This window comes from Miniopterus schreibersii (genome assembly GCF_964146895.1).
Source record: "Miniopterus schreibersii genome assembly, chromosome: 18".
Lineage (NCBI taxonomy): Eukaryota > Metazoa > Chordata > Mammalia > Chiroptera > Miniopteridae > Miniopterus > Miniopterus schreibersii.
The window spans coordinates 8,834,277-8,848,719 of record NC_138121.1 but is presented as its reverse complement, the minus strand read 5'-3'; the positions used below and the strand labels follow the sequence as shown (position 1 = coordinate 8,848,719).

Sequence of the window (14,443 nt, the reverse complement as noted above, 5' to 3'; positions counted from 1 at the left end):
GGCCCTCCGGCTTCGTGTGGGAGCGGGGTGGGAGCCCGGAAACCGGAGGAAGCTCCTGCTGGTCCAGGCAGAGATAAGGGAGGGGGCGTGGATCTTAATCATATTTTGAAGGTGGAGTTGACAGTCAGTGTGAATGGACTGGGTGTCAGCAGGACGGGGTGGAGGAAAGCACCAAGGGCTTGGCCTGAACACCAGGTGAGTGGCGAAGGCATTGAGTGAGCACCAGAGAGGTCTGCAAGGAGGTGACAGTGCTGCGAAGTCAGGACTACAGCTGCGCCAGCTCTTCCTTCAGGTCTGGAGTTGAGGGGGAGAGGTCCAGGCTGGAGAAGGAAATGTAAGAGTCCCCAGGAGATGATGGTATCAGCGCCAGGGACCAGATGAGGTCCCCCAGGGAGGGTGTGGATAGAGAGGAGAAAAGCTGCCCAGAGCGATGGTCAGGAATGGGCAAAGGAGGCCCTCGGGGGTGCCAGGAGGAGGGAGAGACCAGGAGAGCTGGAGCCCTGAGGCCAACTGAGGAAGGAGGAGATGAGGGCCCAGAGATGAGGGACAAATGGCTCATGGGAGAGGTTCAAGAGAGACGGGGCTTTTTTTGCTTTTTTTTTTAATAGCAGTTTTGGGTTTACAGAAAATTGTAAAGTACCAAGTTCCCAAACTTCCTCTGTCTCCACCACACAGTGTCACTATTGCTTCCATCTAGTATTAATATGGTACATTTGTTACGACTGATGAACCAATATGGATACATCATTAACTGAAGTTCGTAGTTTCCATTAGGGTTCACTCTGTGTTCTCCATGGGTATGGTTTTGGCAAATGTATGACATGCATCCTCCCTTACCGCGTCGTACAGAGTAGTTTCATGGCCCTAGGGCTCCCCTGTGTCCCATGTTGTCCCCCCTCCCTCCCTCTCCTCTCCTAACAACTACTGATCTTTTTCCTGAAGAGAGACAGGACTTTGTGTCCATGTACCCAGCAGACGTGAGCTGTGCGACAAGGTGTGTGACGGTATGAGCCCCACCTGCTTTGTTTGTTGCTGTGTCGCTAGTGCTCAGGCCTTGCCTGACACACAGGAACGCAATAAAGATGTATTAAGTTAATGTCTTCTTGTTCGGGGAGGGATTAGAACGGGAAGGGGCCCTTGGGATCAGAATCTATCACTCCAAAGTGGTAAAAATGTTTTCTATGGACCTGGGGTTCTGTCCCCAGTGGGCTCCCCCACACACACTCATGGGTATTAGGGGGAAGGAATAATTGGAATGTAACCCAAAATATGGATATCCCCTAAACTAACCATTTACCAAGTGCCTGTGGCAGGGTTCACATGGCTTCCCCATCTGTGAAATGGGATAATGACAGCATTGACCTCATAGAGCTGTGGCCAGAAGTCAGTGAGATAATGCTGTAAAACCCTGTAGGTGTTTAATAAATGTGAGCTGTTGTTAAAAGTAATATCATCATTACCATTATTCTGATTTCATGGCACTTACCATCTAGTGGGGGAGATAGATATCAAATAATCACATAAATAACCATATAATTTAACTCTCAAGAGTAAATCCAGAGTGCCTTGAGAGAGAATAACAGGGCTGGAGGTAGGGGTCTTACTAAAGGCTGGGGTGGGTTTGGGAGGTTCCAAGAAGTGACCTCAAGGATAAATAGGGGCAGGGTGGGGCCAGGGTGTTTGGGCAGGAGAAGAGCCTGCCCAAAGGCTCTTCCGTTGCCTCTGGGCACCACAGAAGGGTTTGAAGGAGAGCAGTGGGTGGTTTGTGTTTTTTTTTAACTTCTCCGTGAACTTTCAAGACTTGGTGTCCTGACTCCCTTCCTCCCCCTGGACAGTTTGTACTGACTGCTACAAGCCAGGGTCAGGGTCAGAGACTCCAGCCTGCCCTGCGGCACCTTGTATGCTGTGCTGTCATCTGGCCACTCACTCTGCAGGGTTGGAGGGAGCTCTATATAAGGTAGAAGGTGCCCTGGTTCCAGACTCAGTTCCTAGGAAAGAAGCAGATTGCTGATCAATCCCAGTGACCCACAAAACAGGTCACCGCAGCCCTGCCTCTTCCTTGGAAAGATTCGAGGCCTTGCTGACTCATGATTTCTTCCTCTCAGAGAAGGGACCCCAGCCCACTTCCTGCAAAGACAGCCTCATTTCCTCCCAGGGCTGGAGCTGCCAACAGCAGCCCCCACCCCCAGTTCCCTTTTTTTTTTTTTTTTTTTTTGGTAAGATGGCAACCAATATGCTTCTCTTGGTTCCCTCTTCTTAGCCAGGCCCTGGAAAGAGGTGGGACAGGGTGGGGATGGGAGTTTCCAGATTACCTCTGTCTTAGCATTGCATAGGAAATGGCTATTTTATGGGCCAAGAGTTTGGGGAGGCCCTGTGCCCCAGCCCCTCAGGGAGAACACAGATGAGCCTGCCAGCCCCGTTCCAGCCTGGGAATGGGGTCAGATTCCCGAGGTGGGAAGAGGCCCAGGTGCCCTGCGAAACTCCTCTGATCCTGCATCCTGACATCTCTGCTGCAGTGGCCCCCACGGTTGCTGGGTAAGTGGAGGGCCTCACTGTCTGTTCCTCTGCTGTGCCTACGGCAGCCCAGTCCCAGAGCAGAGTGGGTCCTGGCCCCATGGGGAGTGGTGTCCTCCCTTCTGAGCACTTGGGTGGGTGCATTGTGTCTCCAGAAACCCACCAAGCTTGTAACTGTGTCGTCTTAGCAATGCCACCTGGGTGGTCAAGAGGTTCTTACAGAGACTCTTAAACAGATGGCTTTCCATCCAGGCCTGGTCCTTGCTGCTAAGTGTGTTATGGGTGTTGACTCTTAATCCTCCCAACACCCCTATGAGGTCAGTACTATCCAGTTTTACAGATGAGGAAACTGAGGCACAGGTAAGTTCAGGTCACTTGTCTGAGCTGCACAGCTTCGAAGTGGTGGAGCCAGGATTTGAACCCATGCCATCTGGCTTCATAATCACTGTGCTATACCTCCTGCCTGTGCGCCCTTTTGAGATGCACACGCTCCTTATCACATCTCCCTATTTTCTTCTTAGCACTTACCATAAGCAATTTGTTGACTTGTGTATTGCCTATCTACACCCTTGAGCATGCAGCTCCTGTTTGAAAACACGAACTGTGTCTTGTTTATTGCTATAAACCCAGCATCTAGAACAGTACCTGGCACACAGGAGTTGCTTGGTACATATCTGTTGAATGAATGAGCTGAAGTTGCCAGTAATAAGAATGTGGAGAAACTGCGTCTCATACTTTGCTGGTGGGACTGTCAAATGGAACAGCCACTCTGGAAAACAGATTGGCAGTTGCTTAAAAACTAAGTATGCAACTGTCATGTGACCCAGCCATGGCACTCATGGGCATTTATCCCAGGCGAGTAAGACTTATGATCACACAAAAACCTATACACAGTTGTTCATGGCAGCTTTATTTATTGTAGCCAAAAGTGGGAAACAGCCTAGATGTCCTTCAGCAGATGAAGGGTTAAACAAACTGTGGTACATCCATGCATGAAATACTACTCACCAATAAAAGGGAACGACTTAATGATACGGGCAACAATTTGGATGAACCCAAAGAAATTATGCTGAGTGAAAAAAACCAATCCCAAGTGGTTACTTACAGGATGATTTCATTTGTATAACATTTTTAACTGGCAAAATTATACAAATGGAGACCAGATTGGTGGTTATCAGGGGTTGGGGAAGGGGGTTACAGGGAGGGAGATGTGGTTATGAAAGGTCACCCAAGGGATCTTTGTGGCAATGGAATGTTGAGGTCTTGCTTGTGATGGTGGATACTCACATTTACACATGTAAGTTAGATATGTATTATTGGCCAGCCTGTGATGTCTTATTTGGGGTGTAGGTTACTCAAGTGTAGACGTGTCAAAATTCATCACACTATACACTCAAAATGGGTACATCTTACTGTACATAATTATACTTCAATCATTAAAAATAGATACCATCAAGTCATAATGATAATGAAATAGTTCACTCTGTACTAGGCTTCGTGCTAAGCACTTTACATGTGTTAGTTTATTTTTGTCTCACAACAGTGTTGTGAGATGGACCCTTCTGTTCATATTCTATAGATGAGGCAACTCCAGGCGGGTCCCCGTGACCTCGCCTTAGTCCCACTCGAGCCTTTCCCTTGATCCTGATGGATGATGGTACACCGCAGCCCCTGAGGCCTCCTCACTAACACCCTTGTGTGCCATTTCAGACAGCCCAGCTGTAGTCAGATCTTAGGGTATCCCAGATCCAGAAGCCAACCTTTGATTCAGGAACAGAGCGGCCGCAGGAGGGCCAGGCTGGGCTTTCTTGTCTTATCTCATCCTCGGCTCCAGCCAGCTGGGGATTAACCCCCTGCCATTGTCAGAAGAAGTAGAACATAGGAAACTGCCTGCAGCTTGGCCCTTGTGATGAATGAGGGAAACTTAAGTAACCCACTGCAGAAGGTTTCTTGAGGCTTTGTGTGCAAAGGACAGTGCAACTGACTGTTTCTGTGGCTCACACATGTGGTACCGTCCGGACATGCAGCTTGAGACCTGTAAACATTCTCCATACGTTGGGATTCATCGCCCTTCCTGTTTGTGTCTCTGATGCCCCATTTCCCTCCTGCAGAGATTTTCCCCTTGTTTAACAATCGAAAAATGGCTGCCTAGGTTGTTGGTCTCAGTTAGGATTCTTTTAGTTGTAAGTAACAAAACGCTGACATCATCCAGCCAAATGGTAAAGGCATTTAATATGTTCTGGATTGTAGAAGTGAGTGGGCATCAGATGGGGTAGAATCAGCAGCTCAGATGTCTGTCATCCAGGACTCAGGTTTACAGTTGTGAGTACTCAAAACAGAGTTTATTCTTGTATTATTTATTGTATTATTTTCTATACAAACAACAACTGTAAGCGGACGTTTGCCCCACCCTGTATATGCCTCTTGGTCCCAAGATGGCTGCCAATGACAATCAGGGCCACTTGCGTTCAAGTCTACAGACATCAGGAGAGAAAAAGACTGCCCCATCCCTTATGGTTATAAATACTTCCCTTTAGTCTATGATTGATCCAGTTTAGGTCATGTGCCTCCCTTACCAGGCCAATAAGATCCCCAGAAGAGTGCCACACCCTGATTGCCTTTGACCTTTTGGAGTCTACCTCCCAGGGGAAGAGGGAAGTGGGTATTGAGGAGACAACCAAATGCCTGCCACAGCCAGGAAAGACCTCCAAACTCAGTTCCTAACCAAGGCTCACTAAGGTAGCAACAGATTGTGTCAGGCACAACACATGTGCTACTTTAGAACAAAGAAGTGTGGTGATTTATGGCAGGAATGGCACCTGGAGTTAGACCAGTGGGGTCAGAATGGACCTGGGTTCAGCGACCGCGGTACTTGAGTTCTGGCTAGGAAAGAATTCAGAGCCAAGACTCAAACTATAAGAACATTTACTTGGAAAATCACAGAGATCGAAGAAAAAATTTGTAGAAGAAACGGGCTTAGGAAACAAGTTACAGAGATTAAGGAGTTACAGAGATTCTTCTAAACCCTTGGAGCTTAGAAGTGAGGAAGGTAAAGGTGACTTGCCTGGGGGGAGCGGGAGGGGGAAGGGGAAGGGAAAGGTGCAGGCATGCTCCAGGAGGGAGAGCTCCCTGGGTCATTTGTTGTATGGGTTTTAAGGATGGAGATTTTAGGGGAGGTCCCAGGGTAAGATCTCAATAGAATATTCAGCAGCTTTCCAGGTGTGTCCTTTCTGAGTCTAGGTCTCCACTGATTAATTGGTTGGCACTTGGGCGTGGGGTCATCCAATGCAGCTGGTCCTGATGTCAGCCATGGGTTCATTTATCTGGTTTTGCTGCTTTTCTGGGCCTGGAGCTGAAATACAACTGAGGCCTAGATGTTTTCTCTAGGGAGGAAAGGTCAGGTGGTCCAAACCCCATGACCACAGATATGCTAGGGGAGGGAAGATCACCCTGGGTGTGAGGTCCCACCTACAATTGTCCTTTGCTAGGTACCCAGGGCTTTCTACCCTGGTGACCTTCTGAACCTGGCCCATCATCCTAGCTCTGCTCGGGTCTAACTGCCTACCACATGTCCATTTTCTGCCTCTTCTCCTACCCTCACATAACCCCACAAATCAGAACAAGTAGAGTCTGGCTCCCACTGACTGTCCGTTGGTAGAAACTGTGTGTGTCACCTGCCTTGTCACTGGATAGGTTTTTGTTTTTCCTTCTTTATCCGCCGTACACATTGCATATCCTCTATATTTTTTTCCTCCTTCCAGTCCCTCCCCCACTGTGAGGTATCTGTGGTGTGTCTGTAGCTATGTACGTAGCCTTGCAAAATATATATTGAGGTTTGAGTAAAGTGTCTGTTTCCAGGAATGGTTTTGGGCTCCATATCTTATTTTTTTTTTTCTGGGTTTCACCAAACAGCATGTTTTTCAGATGGGCCACGTTGCTCATGTGCTCCAGTGTGTTGCATGTGTCCTCTGAATAGTCGTGTGTGATGTGCATCCATCACTCCTCGTGTTTCTGGTCCCCTGATGTTGGGCATCCAAGTCACCCTCAGCTTCACACCACCCAGACAGCACTTCAGTGAGCACCCACATAGCTGTGTCCTGAAGCAGGGGTTACATTGTGGCAGGAGACAGGCATTCCCTGTCCTTCTGCCTGGGGATGGATGGCCAGGCTGCTCTCCAAGAGGCTGCTCTGGCCCACGCTCTCTCCCAAGTGCACAAGGGTCCCGCTTTCCCATTGGCTCGTCACCACTTGCTGCTGTTATCCTGCTTCCTAATTTGTGTCACGTTAATGAAGTGGGGTCTGGGGTTTCAATGCTCTGATTACTGGTCTGACTGAGCGCCTCTTCATGCCTCTTTCTGCACCTGCTACCCTGATTCAGACTTACCTTTCCATGAGTGGCTCATTCAGCCATGAAGTCAAGAGGGCTCATGAGGTAGGTTATGAGGGGCAGCTGGAGCTGGATGGTCTGGGTTTGAATCCTGACCCTGCCGTCTAACCCAGCAGGTTACTAAACCTCTCTGAGCCTCAGAGCTTCCTCAAATAGAAAATGGGAATGATGATAGTGTCTGTATCCTAAGATATTTTGAGGATTTAATGACATAATATATAAAGCATTTAGGACAGTATCATGCATATATGTGATATGAAATTATCAGCTCTGCACGTCCAGTGTGGCTTAGTGGTTGAGCATTGACGCATGAACCTGGAGGTCACAGCTCGATTTCCAGTTGGGGCACATGCCCGGGTTGGAAGCTCAATCCCCAGTAAGGGTTGTGCAGGAGGCAGCCGATCAGTGGTTCTCTCTCATCATTGATCTCTCCCCCTTCCTCTCTCTGAAATTAATAAACACATATTTAAATATACATATGTCAGCTATTATTATTACCATCAGCATTGTTACTGAGCATTTTAAAGTTTCTAAAAATTCAAATATTCTACCCTCTTTTCATTCACATCAGAATGTCAGGCTGTGATGACATCTCTGGGTAATTTGGGTGGTCCCGCAGGAACTGCAATAGACAAGATAGTGAAACCTGTCAAAAGACAAATCTCCCACATTTGGGAGAAATATGTTCATTTCCCTGTGTGTGGTTTTTTTAATTTTTAAAAATTAGATGTGTGAATTTTTTAAATTTAATTACAAAAGTATATACAAATATGAAAATCTTTCTCCTTTCTCTGCACCCACCCCCAGTCTCGCTTTCCAGAAGTAAAATAACCACAGTAAACAGTTTGCTGTGGTGGCCATATTAAGGGTACAGACTCTGGAGCCAGGCGTCCTCTGCTTAAATCCTTGGTTCTAGTGTATTAGTTTGTATTGCTGCCATACATAACAGAACCACAGGCTCGGTGTTTTAAAAAACAGAATTCATTTTTTCCACTTACAGAAGCTGGAAGTCCAAGGTCAAGGTGCTGGCAGGGTTGGTTTCTCCTGAGGTCTCTCTCCCTGCCTTGCAGGTACCGCCCTATTACTGCCTCTCACATGCCACACGTGTCTCTCTGTGTCAAGGACACTAGCCAGATCGGATTAGTGTGCACCCTAATGGTCTCTTTTTAATTTAATTACTTCTTTAAAGGCCTTATCGCCAAGTACCGGTAGTTACATTCATTTTGAGGTATTGGGGGTTGGAACTTCAACACATGAGTTTGACATTTCTGACCCTCAGTTTCCTCATCTGTAAAATGGATACAGTAACCTTATAGGGTTTTCTGAACATATCTATAGCATGTAAAGTGCTGGCACATAGTAAGTACTATATTCATATTTTCAGATATTATCATTATTACTATTTACAAGACTTTTTCCTCTGGATATCACATATATATATATTTTAATGTGATACGATAATACTGTTTCTCCACACCTTTGTTTTGTCACTTATGAGTGTCTCTTGGGCATTTTACTCTGTCAGCATGTTAGATGTGCTCTCATTCTTTGTAATGCTACCTGAGGTTGTATTATAAGGATGTATCAAAATGCATTTAGTTGGTTCTTTAATGAGGGACTTTCGGTTATCTTCATTCTCTCCTGTCTCAAGCAGTGGGGGAGCCTTGTCCAGGCAGCTTTGGATTCTTGGGCCAGCACTTCTCTTTGTTTTGTAATCACTGGGTCCACAAACATGCATGGCTTTAATTTAATTAACTGACAAATTGCCTTCAAAGAAGGTTCTGTGGGTTTGTATCCCCACCAAAAGAATAGGGACCTGTTTTCTCTTACCCATTAGTTCTGTTTTAATAATGGAAAACTTCAAACATTTACAGAAGTAGAAAGAAGCGCATACAGAGCCCGCAGGCACACACCTGTCCTCAGATCCCACGGATTTTAGCACACGGCCAAGCTTGCTTCATCCACCCCCCTGCCTTTGGATTATTTCGAAGCAAATCTCAAACATGACATCATTTCGTTTGGGGGGTTTTAAACTCCACGCCTACAACGTGCCTGTACATTATGGAAGATACGACGCATCCATGGAGCACTGCTTGGTTTGTGTGTGCTTTTCACTTCCCAAGTGCATCTTCTCCCTTCATTTTTAGACAGACAGGAAGGGGGACAGAGAGAGAGCGAAGCATCGATTTGCTGGTCCACTGATTCATGCATTCAGTGGTCGATTCTTGTATGTGCCCTGACTGGGGATCAAACCCCCAACATTGGTGTAGCGGGATGACACTCTAACCAACTGAGCTACCCGATCAGGGTTCCCTTCACTTTTAGGTGCCCCGAAAATGCAGGCAAGGCAGATATATCTGTGAGGGAAACAGAGTCCACTCTAGATATTTCATGCAGAGGGAATTTAGCACAGAGAATTCATTTAAATGAGTGAGGGGAACACACAGAAACCAAACAGGAGCAGGGAGGCAGTCCTGACACAGCAACCGGAGTGAAGGGACACAGAGGTGGGAGGGTGGTATGACCAGTGCCTAGGGCATTGTGGGGGGAGGGGCAGAGAAGCACCCCCTACCCTACCTGAGATGCTGTTCAAGGTGGAGGAAGAGAGGGAGGACCACCCTGGCATCTCACCAGCTCCACCTTTCAGGCCTCTGCCACTGTGCCCATTGATTGAACTTAACCAGGAATCCTGGGAAATACAGTTTCCTGTGATGCAGGGCAGGGCACGAGGAGGACAGGCAATCGATCAATCAGTAAAAGTTCATCCCATTTTATAGACCAGAAAGCCAGAAGGTCTAAATGGCCTGGTCAGGGCTGTGTTGTTTCATGCGTGATAAACACCATCCTGGAACTTTGGTCCCTTGGTCACCAGCAAAACCTGAGTCAGCTCTTTGAGCATTGCCTGCCAGCTGCCAGTCACTGCTGCCTGGGACAGGCCTTCCTTGGGAGGCGCAGGGCCGTGTGCTCATGGTTGTGAAGTCTTCTTTTGCTGAAGGAATCCTCCCCAAGCTTCCCTATCCCATGCTCAAAGCAGACACTCCCTTCTGTTCTCTGTCAGAGGACTCGGTTGTGCCCAACCTAAAGAAAGCCCTCCTGAGGACACTCTCTGCCAGCAGGCAGAGTGGCTCTGCTTGACTGGGAAGAGGAGATCCATAGCCACTGTGGGGGTCATAATGGATCCTTGTTGGGCACTTACTGGACACCATGCCCTGGTGCTTTATGTACCTTCCTCATCAAACCGTCGCTGCCTCCTGTAAAGCCAGTGGTGGTAGTCCCCTTTTCCAGAAGAGTCACTTGACCTTCCCAGGCATTGTCGTTACTCCTTCAGCGGGATGTGTTGGACACCTGCCACCAGCCTGGCGCTGTTCTAGATAGTGGAGAGTGGGCAGTGAAGAGTTCACATTCTGGGAGCTCACGCTGCTGCTGGGGTGGGGGGGTGGACAAGCAAGCTACTCCGTGGAGAAGTGAATTGAAGCCAAGGTTTCTCCAAAGCCAGTCCTCTTAATAAGGTTCAAGGTGCTGCTGTGAAGTACTTAGGAACACAGGCTCACATTCCAGCCTTATCTCTACCTTGCTCTGTGTGACTTCAGGCTAGTGATCGTCCCTCTCAGAGCTTCAGTTTCCTTATCTTTTAAATGAAAATATGGGAAGGACCTCTTACTAGTTAAGATTGTACTCTGCTACTAGTAACAGAAAACCAGTAAGCAGTGGCTTACATAAGGCAACAGTTTTTCTTTTGCCCATAGGAAGGAAAGGGTGTGTGGGTGGACTGGGGCAGGGCCACTGGCTGGGGGAGTGGGCTCCTTCTGACTCCTTGCCCTGCCCTCCTCACCATGTGGTTTTCCGCCTCAGGATCACAAGACGGCTGCCACACCTCCAAGGACAAGGGTGGGAGGGGCTGAGGCCCCATCTTATTGGAAAGTGTAGCTTTACCAGGAGGCCCCTCCAAAGGCCCCTTTGCACACACACCCAGCAGCGTTTCACTTAACCTTTCGTTGGCCGAATGCGACATATAGTTAGCCATAGCTGCAAGGGAACTTAGGAGAGCAGGCTTTTTGGTTGAGTAATTTTTCCAGTCTTTCCTGTGACTGCATCTGCATGTGTATAAATGTTTAACATCGTAAGGACGGGCAGTAATTTATTTAGCTGTTATCCTATTGCTGGACATTGAGGTTGGCTCTATTTTTTTGCTTTATAACCAATGCCATGAATTTTTTTTCTTCATCCCTATGATTTATTTGGGATCAATTCCCAGAAGTAGCATCACTGGTACAGAGGGTAAGAACATTTTAAAACGCTATTGCCAGATTTCTTCTAGAAAGCTTCCACCAACTGTGAACATTTTTAAAAAACAAAAAACTTTATTGTTCTGGCAGTGAGTGGCTGATTTCCTAGTGTCCTAGGCCCCCTCAGAGCCATTGCCCTAGTCTCCCAAGGACCCAGTGCCCCCTTCCAGCCTGTCTTCCTCAGCCTTGGTCTTGGCCTTGGCCTAGGTGCTCATCCTGTGTACAGTCGTGGGGCTGGATGTTTGATTATGGTCTTGTGCAAACAGAGCTGCAGGCCTTCGCCATCTGTCAGCCAGTCCCAGCCAGTCCATGGGCCCAAAAAGAGGCTTTGCACCTAGTTGAGGGTCAAGACTGGGGCCTCTGTGGTGTCACTGCAGAGGCATTGCCAGGATGCCTGGCACCACAGCTGCTGTGCCCTGAAGCCCCCCTGACCTCTCAGGTGTGTGCAGGTCCCTTCTCTGTCCCCAGCTGTCATGTCGTGAGTTGCTGTTGTGTGTAACCCTGCTCTCCCCTCCTCCCTCCCGCCAGGAGGAAGTGCACATTCCTCCAGCCTGCCCAAGATGTTTGTGTGCAAACAGGTGAAGTGGCCCTGCCCTTCTGGGAAGTGGATACCTCTTATAGAAGAAAAAGTGAATTTTGAGCCAGGGGAGCAAGAGTGACTTGGAGGGGGGTTGTGTTTACACACCACACACAGAGGTATGGAACTAATCTTCTAGGTCTTTAGAGAGAGAATCTTTAAAGATCAAACAGCTAAGACTTCAATGTATATCTTTTTCATAAAATTGCATATATAATACATTGGTACAGTCTTTAAAAAGAATTCATACAGTGCAAAAGACTTTAAAACTTTGTTGTGAAACGTAACAGATGCATTGAGAAGTGTGTAAAATGAAAATAATACAGTTCAGCAAACAATGATAAAGTAAGCACCCATGTCACCCCCAGATCAACAGAGCGATCCTGTCAGCACCTCAGAAGCTCCCCCCACCCCCAGGAGGCGCTGTTTCTCGAACTGCCATGGTCACCATTCCTTGCTTTTTGAGGGTTTGCTCACCCATGTGAACAACTCTGAATACCATGGATCTGTTTTGCCTGCTTTTGAACTTTATATAAATGGAATCATAAACTCTACATGTTGTTCTGTGTTTGGCTCTTTGGCTCAGAGTCATGTCTGAGAGTCACATCCTGTTTTTGGTGTTGTCGCATTTCTGGTACCAAAGCTCATTTTCACTGATACGCAGATGGGCTTTATAGATTTTCATATTTGTGCATGTTGTTTGATGAGTATTAGAAAATATACGATTCCAGTGCAGATATCATTAAGACTTTGGTGGAGAGGACCGTTTTAAGTCAATAATAGCACAGGTGGTCTGTGGTTGTGCCAGAGTGGAGGCATGTGGCTTGGGGAAGTTTGGGAGCTTCAGGGTTGCAGACAGGAGGATCACACGCATGCATACACTGTCACACCCCTCCCTGGGGTGACCACTTACAGCTGGAAGTCGGCCTTCCAGATCCTGCGTTCCGCACTGACCTGCGTGGATAGAGAAATATAAAATAGGGAGTGTGGGGACTGTTTTTAAACACTATTTCTGAGTTTGTCCTTTGATTAAAGCAGCCAATTTCCTTGTAAGATTCCACTGCAGGGTGGAGTGAGACTGGCAGTTGTGACTCCTGCCTGGTATACGAGAAACTAGGGGCCTAAACAATGCCACGCATGCCAGCGATTCTTTTATTTAGCAGGTGATTTGTTATTGGCCTCCCCCCATTTTATTTTATTATTTCAGTAATCTTGGCAATTCCATAGCATCTCTCCCTTCCAGCAGATGTTGGGAACTTGGAATCTGGGAGTTAACAGAGGCACCAGGCAGAGGCTGGGACATCCTCAGTGCTGAGTTAACATAGGATTGTGACTCGGGCCACAAATGCACAGGGCTGTGGCCATCTGTGTGTTCACATCTGTGAGAGAAGAGACACACAGAGTGGGACATGGAAAGAAGGGGGAACAGGGACCCAGAGCAGTGGAGCAGAGACATAAACACGGCACAGAGATGTAGAGATGGGGGCAGATAGGGACATGGACACAGAAACAGACTAGTTGGCTGGTTAACTGGCTGTCTGGCTTGTTGGTTGGTTGGTTGGTTGGTTGGTTAACTGAGTGGTTGGTTGGCTGGTTAGTTGGTTATCTGGTTGGCTGGTTAGTTGAGTATCTGGCCAGGTGGCCGACTGGTTGCCAGGTTGGTTTGGGTTTTCCTTTTTATTTTAAAGGACTCAAAATATTTATGGAGGACTGACCCTGATCGTGGTGCTGCTTTGGATCTGGGGAGAGAACAATGCACAGTGGCTATAGGCATTTGGGTGTCTGACCACAGCTCCCCATGAGGGCACTGAGCGCAGCCACTTTGTCGTCGTTACTGTTTTTAAATAAGGATATATGAAGGCTTACTGTGTGTGTGCCTTTACTATGGTGCCTTATGGGGATCGTCTCAGGCTCCTCCAGCAGTCGGATGAGGTAGCACTGCTATCTTTCTGGTACGTGTTGGGGTCGGGATTTGATCCCAGGCCATCTGACTCCAGAACATGAGCCTAATTTCTGCCTAAAAATCACTCAGCGGTGGAGGAAAGGTGTTTATTGAGCATCCACTGTGTTCACAGCTCTAGCCCTGCTTTTTAGAGATGGCAGTGGTTATGATGACATTAAAGTCACCCCACTGGGTTTGAGCCCCACCTCTGCCTTTTCTGTCCCTGGGTGATATTGAACAGGGAGCTTGCCATTCTGAGCCTCAGTGTTTCCTGCTGTAGGGAGAAATGAAGGGCCCCCTGCCTGGGGATGCTGCCTGGGTTGAGTAGGCCAGCTGTGAGGCCAGTGTCACATGTAGCTTAGGGAACTAGACCAGTGGAGCAGGGTTCTAGCCTGGGCTCCTGGCTCCATATATGCCCGTTTTTGTTCTTAGGTGGAATGGCCCCATCAGTGGTCATAGGAGGATAGCATGGCCCAGCTGTGTGTGTCCAGCTCCCCTACTTCCCTCCCACCACAAGGAGCCTTCCTGGCCACAGTGTTCCTGGTGGGCTTCACAACCCCCTCCCCCACCTCAAAGCTGTCCTCAGGTGACAACAGGCAGAGCCAGAGATGCCCCCGGCTGGCTCCCCAAGAGCAGGATGGAAAGCACAGAGCTTTAACAGATGTTCTTTGACAAGGATTCCCTGGTTCTATTTAATCAAGATTGTCAAATATTGATTTAATCTCCGGGCCCAACAG

The 14,443-nt window shown here is 47.9% G+C and overlaps 1 protein-coding gene across 9 annotated transcripts in view; it reads left to right on the top strand.

Moving 5' to 3' along the window:
- SIPA1L3 (signal induced proliferation associated 1 like 3) overlaps positions 1-14,443 on the top strand; it is a 237,806-nt gene that overhangs the window by 154,822 nt on the left and 68,541 nt on the right. Inside the window, exon 3 of one of the 9 annotated variants that reach the window (XM_081119349.1) lies at positions 11,716-11,883. The exons of the other annotated variants lie outside the window; for them this stretch is intronic. The gene's annotated coding sequence lies outside the window, so the exon portion shown is untranslated. The remainder of the gene's footprint in view (positions 1-11,715; positions 11,884-14,443) is intronic. 9 annotated transcript variants of the gene reach the window in all.